The 6,242-nt window shown below is 43.2% G+C and overlaps 1 pseudogene; it reads left to right on the top strand.

Annotated features, from left to right (window-relative positions):
- The first annotated feature begins 237 nt into the window (after nt 1-237).
- On the top strand, nt 238-6,121 carry LOC113900696 (annotated as a pseudogene).
- The last annotated feature ends 121 nt before the right edge of the window (nt 6,122-6,242 follow it).

The following is a 6,242-nucleotide window of genomic DNA, read 5'->3' as shown; positions in this document are numbered from 1 at the left end:
TTTATTCATGCCACTTATTTCCTGGCCCGAATTTCCTTTCTTTACTTGAAAAACTTCTACTGCAGTGAAGTTTTAGGAAACACAACTCAGAGATAGAGTAGTTAAAAATAAGTGCAAATATGGAGAGATAAACAAAACTACATATTTTGACTACTCAAATTTGGACCTCAAAAGTCTAAACTCAAAAAAGTATCTGGTACCTAGTATGAGCTCAAGAAATGTTAGTAGCCTTTCCTTATGGTGACACATGGCAGCAAGACAGTGGTACAGATTTCCAATGTGGAGAAGTTTGTCACTGATAGCATCTTCAAAGCTGAACCAAATGGGTTTCACATTCAGCAACTGACTGAAGATGACTACTGTGGAATGGGAAGGTCTGAGTTACACCAACCAGGACAGAAATCATTATTCTGGCCACCAGGATGCAGAACGTTCTTGGTGAGAAGGGCCAGCACATCTGCAAATTGACTGCTGTGGTTCAGAAGAGATTCGGCTTCCCTGAGGGCAGTATTGAGCTCTAAACTGAAAATGTGACCACAAGAGTTCTGTGCACCATTGCTCAGGCAAAGTCTCTCCGTTACAGCCTCCGAGAAGAACTCGCTGTGCAGAGGAGGGTCTGCTATGATGTGCTGCCTATTATGAAGGGTGGGGTCAAAGCCTGTGAGGTCACACTACTAGGAAATTCTGAGGACATAGGGCTAAGTCCACAAAGTTTGTGGATGGCCTAATAATCCAGGACTCTGTTAAATACCATGGTGACACTGCTGTGTGCCATGTGCTACTCAGACAGGATATGCTGGGCATCAAAGTGAAGTCATGCTGCCTGAGGACCCAAGTGGTAAGACTGGCCCTAAGAAGCCCCTTCCACCCCCATCTCTGAACAGAAGAGTGGGAAGCTGGAGCCACCTACCATGCTCCAGCCAGTACTCAACTATAATAGGGTGTCCTTGGCAGGATCTGGAGTTTGGATGTTGCTCTGTAAAGACCCTTAATAAAATATTTTTTAAAAACTTGTGGCCTGACTAGGCTATATTATCCAGTGTTCAGACTGAGGGTTGGGTCGCTCCATGGGGGAACTACTTGATTGATTCTTAGGGCTACCTGGATCACAGCATTTCTTTGCTTTCCTTGAAATCCTCTTGGTTTCACCTGTACCTGTGAGGCAAGGGCCGGAATGGGAGGACCCAAGCAGAGTAACCAGAGAAGTACCCTGTTCAGGGGTAAATCTGGTGATGATGAAAACTGATTATAACAGGGAAGTATCTTGATTAATTCATCTGTAGTTCAGAATTATAGCTTTAGAAGAGGGATATGTTTAAAGTGTTATCTGTAGATAACAGATGCATGTATAAAATTAATACAATAGCCATCATATTTTGGGGTTGTATGAAAAATATGAGTAGAATGAATGAAGTAAATGATGTTTTGTATGTTTAAGAGTCTTGATAATTTTTGTTGGACTATCAGGTCTTCTTCTGAAACCTTTTATCTGCAGTTAGGTCCTTGTGTATGCTTCCATCCAAAAACTTTTGAGATGCCATGCTGCTGCTGCTGCTGCTAAGTCGCTTCAGTCGTGTCCGACCCTGTGCGACCCCATAGACGGCACCCCACCAGGCTCCCCCATCCCTGGGATTCTCCAGGCAAGAACACTGGAGTGGGTTGCCATTTCCTTCTCCAATGCATTAAAGTGAAAAGTGAAAGTGAAATCGCTCAGTCGTGTCCGACTCTTCGCGACCCCATGGACTGCAGCCTACCAGGCTCTTCCATCTATGGGATTCTCCAGGCAAGAGTACTAGAGTGGGGTGCCATCGCCTTCTCTGTGAGAACTGAAGTGAGCCTCATTGACTTATGTCACATGTATTAATAGTATGTGTATCAGGCCCTGGTATGCTTAGCTAAGCCTGGTCCCATGACCCTTTTCTATCTAGCCAGGAGCTAAAGGTCCTGCTTCCGCAGATGGGCACTGGGATTTGAGATGCCCATGGCTTCTCTGACCTGGAACACTCCTGGTCTGTACCATAGTTTGGTGGAGAAGGACACAGGCCCTGGAGTCAGATAAACCTGGGTGGATTCTAGTTCCTTTATATCTAAGTTTAGTGAAGGTTCTCAACATCTCATTTGTAAATTAGAGCCAACAGTAAATTCTCATATTGTGAGCACTATATAATAATCTAGAAGACACTCAGTATGGTGCACACAGAAGTGATTACTACCTCGTTGACTTCTAAGATTAGAAACACCATCCAAGCCAGCTGAACATTGGCTATTGGGATGGCCTACTAGGATTCTGGTTATTGATCTTTACGTGTCAGACCTACTGTTAAGTGAGCAATTCTTGCAGTCTATATTCCTTTTGTTTCTCTGTTCTCCTTTAGCGAGGTGCTAACAAGGAAGGGATGGGAGGAGCCGGAAGCATCTCTCCGTCTCATAATTTGCCTTGGCTTTGGCTTTGGTGAGGCAAAAGACATCGATTATTTTAGAGCACAGCAATTAAGTAGGCAGGGTACAAAATGCCAATAATATCAACAAGACAATTCATTAAGCAGAGTAGGTGCTATTGGTTAATAAACGGGCTTTAAACAAAGATTTGCCCTGGGTGAGCCAAAATCTTGCATAATATGTCTAAAAATAGCAAGAGTTGACTCTAATTGTCAAGTATTTTCATAACAGCATGAAATAAGTATTCTTGGAAATGAACCTAGGGTTTTTTTCTTATAAACTGTGACCATTAAAATGATGCTTAAATTCTGAGGAAGTTGCACTTGTGTTAAGCGTATTTCATTGACTCACTCCAGTGATGTGGTAAAATGACCATAGACTTTTGGAGTCAGACAGACATTGTTTTGAATTCTACTGTGATACTAACTTAATATCACTGAGACATAGTTTTCTCTTAGGTGAAATAGCTTTAGTTTCCTCTATTTTGCAAGATGGCTGTACAGATTAAATGTGATAATGCATGTCAAGTGCCTTGTGTCATGCCATGCCCAATTTCTGTCTTTATCTTTATCTTCCAGAGCTATATGGAGAGCATACTTATGTTAAATCAACTTAGTAAAAACACTCAACCTCTCATCTGCTAACTATTCGGCATTCATCCCCTCATACAAGAGACATCAGTGTGATATAATGCTCTAAGATAGAACTTGCTGACCATCTGATCTTTTTTTCATTTGGGCAGTGCAACTCAAATTATGGATAGGGAAGAGGGGAAGTGAATGATTGAATTTGTTGACTTAGATAAATAGGAAAGGGAGTGCTACTGAGCATATGTTATCATGAATGAAGTTACCATGTACTATTTTTATTTTTAGTTTAGGCTATATTTTTAATATTGTTAAGTTTCCTGGTTGTGTAATTATATATATACAAGAAATAGAAAATAATTTTATTTAATTTTAAATTTTTTTCAAAAATGAATTTGTTTTGCTGGGTTGTAGGAACCCCCAAAAGAATAATGACACCTCAAGTACATGATTAAATTGCTACATTTGGCAGATATGTGTGTGTGTGTATGCTCAGTCACTCAGTCATGTCTGACTCTTTGTATCCCTATGGACTGTAGCCCACTAGGCTCCTCTGTCCATGGGATTTCCAGGGCAAGAATACTGGAATGGGTTGCTATTTCCTATTCCAGGGAATCTTCCTGACCCAGGGATCGAACCTGTGTCTCCTGCATCTCTTGTATTGGCAGGCAGAGTCTTTACCACTGAGTCACCTGCAAAGTCTATAAATATACATATATCCCCTCTTTTTAGAGTCTTTTCCTATATGGGTTATTACAGAGTATTGAGTAGAGTTCCCTGTGCTCTACAGTGCATTCATATTAGTTATCTATTTTATATATTGTAGTATGTGTATGCCAGTCCCAATTTCTCAATTTATCCCTCCCACCATGTACTAGTCATGGCACAAATAACTATTAAATGGTTAGTACAAAGGGGCTGACTTAGGTGCTAGGGGTACAACAGTGAATGAAATAGGTCAAGTTCCTGGCCTCATGGTACTTAAGTGCTAGTGAGAGGATACAGAGAATAAATAACTCAGTAAAATATATAGTGCTATAGACAATGGTCATGATGTAGAAGAAAAATAAAGAAAAATAAGTATGGGACTTCTATCTTGTGTGGGGTGGCCATAAAAGGACTCTTCAATAAGGTGACATTTGGGCAGCGATCTTACGGGAGTGAAAGAGGGTTTGCAGATGTTAGCCTGACCTGACTGATATGGGCGTCCTCCATGAGAAACCAAATTAGGGCTTACTCCCGGTCCTGATCCTTCCCACCAGGGCACCATTCTCTGATACCCTCCCTATTCATCAAGGAATCTGCTAGGATCTGATATAGCACAACCACTTAAATCCCAGTTTGGAGGATGCTGTCTATCTATAGTTCCATTTACCTTTTGAAAATTTACAGACTAATAGAGCAAGCATATGGAGAAGGCAATGGCACCCCACTCCAGTACTCTTGCCTGGAAAATCCCATGGATGGAGGAGCCTAGTGGGCTACAGTCCATGGGGTTGCTAAGAGTCGGACACGATTGAGCGACTTCCCTTTCACTTTTCACTTTCATGCATTGGAGAAGGAAATGGCAACCCACTCCAGTGTTCTTGCCTGAAGAATCCCAGGGACGGGGCAGCCTGGTGGGCTGCCGTCTATAGGGTTGCACAGAGTCGGACACGACTGAAGCGACTTAGCAGCAGCAGCAGCAGAGCGAGCATATCAGTCTGTTCTGAAAGAAGAACACTCTTAACTGGATCTTTTAAAGACTACACAACTGATCCACACAGCAGCCAATGTGGATATAAAACAAATAAAATTCCACTGCTTTCCTCCACCTGAAATACCATGTCCAGTTCTTTCTGCATCTCCTGGTACCACTATTATTCTAATAGTTGGTAGAATTTCAGCTCGCCCTGTAATCTCTTTCATCTGACCCATGGATACCACCTGCCTGGGAGGAGAACAGTGGGATGTACTTGTGGCGATCCACTCCATCGTCTTCCTCACATGCCTGCATACCAGTCCTGGGCTCTCTGCTGAAATTCTGTCAACTACACTAGAACCTAATAACTAGTGCTGATTTTCCCAAGACAGCCAAAATGTGCTTTAAAGAGTTCCTCAGCTCCATTGGCTTCATTTTATGCATCAGCAGTAAAGGGTAGAGACTGCAGAACATACCTGAGAATGTACCTCTGATTTAGGAGTGTACCAGCCTGGACAACGGAGAAGGCAATGGCACCCCACTCCAGTACTCTTGCCTGGAAAATCCCATGGATGGAGGAGCCTGGTAGGCTGAGTCCATGGGGTGGCGAAGAGTCGGACACGACTGAGCGACTTCACTTTCACTTTTCACTTTCATGCATTGGAGAAGGAAATGGCAACCCACTCCAATGTTCTTGCCTGGAGAATCCTAGGGATGGGGGAGCCTGGTAGGGTGCCGTCTATGGGGTTGCACAGAGTCAGACACAACTGAAGCGAGTTAGCAGCAGCAGCAGCAGTAGCCTGGGCAAACGCACTCAGCCTGGCTAGGGGAGGGATTCTCCTGTAGTGAGTCAGCTCCATCTATGGACTTTAAAATAAATCCCACCATCCACCCAATACATTATGCAGTTTCCTCAAACACCTTCCTGCTTACCTTCAATTCAGGCCCTGCTTCCTACCTCTGGGTCTCTTTACATCAATATAAAGACCTATGCCAATGCATCTCTCTAGTTTTAACCAGAGTCATATTATTTAGGACAGGAGCTTAAATGACTCCTCTGGCTTTTGCACCTGCAGGTTTAGGTGAGAGGGGCTTCTGCCTCCAGCCATCACCCTGGGCAACCAGCTTGTGTGGACTCCCAGCCAGTGCATGCGTACTAGCTAGTCCCGAAGTCACTCTCCTCAGTGGTGTCAGAGCCGATCAGGGCTCACTAATAGGCCAAGCTTATATTTCTCACTTTTGTAGGTTAGCTCGACCTGAAGCCAAGAGTTCAGACATGTACTCAAGCTATACTCAGGACTATTTGCTTTTAAATGCATCCACTCTAAGCAAAATAACTCAGGACTTCCCTGAAAGACAGACAGGGAGACTAACACCTTTTGAGAACATTGAGGTCATGATGTTCATGTTTTAAACCATATTAGGGCAGCCAGGATTCTCCCAAATTAATGGCTAAGAAATTGCCCCACTTCTCAGTGACTTTTCAGTGCCTTTGTAAGGCAAGCGCATAGAGGTAATCACAGCTGTTGTGACCA

The sequence above is a fragment of the Bos indicus x Bos taurus genome, chromosome 11 (genome assembly GCF_003369695.1).
Source record: "Bos indicus x Bos taurus breed Angus x Brahman F1 hybrid chromosome 11, Bos_hybrid_MaternalHap_v2.0, whole genome shotgun sequence".
NCBI lineage: Eukaryota > Metazoa > Chordata > Mammalia > Artiodactyla > Bovidae > Bos > Bos indicus x Bos taurus.
The sequence above is the reverse complement of the archived record's forward strand: the minus strand, read 5'-3'. Positions and strand labels throughout refer to the sequence as shown.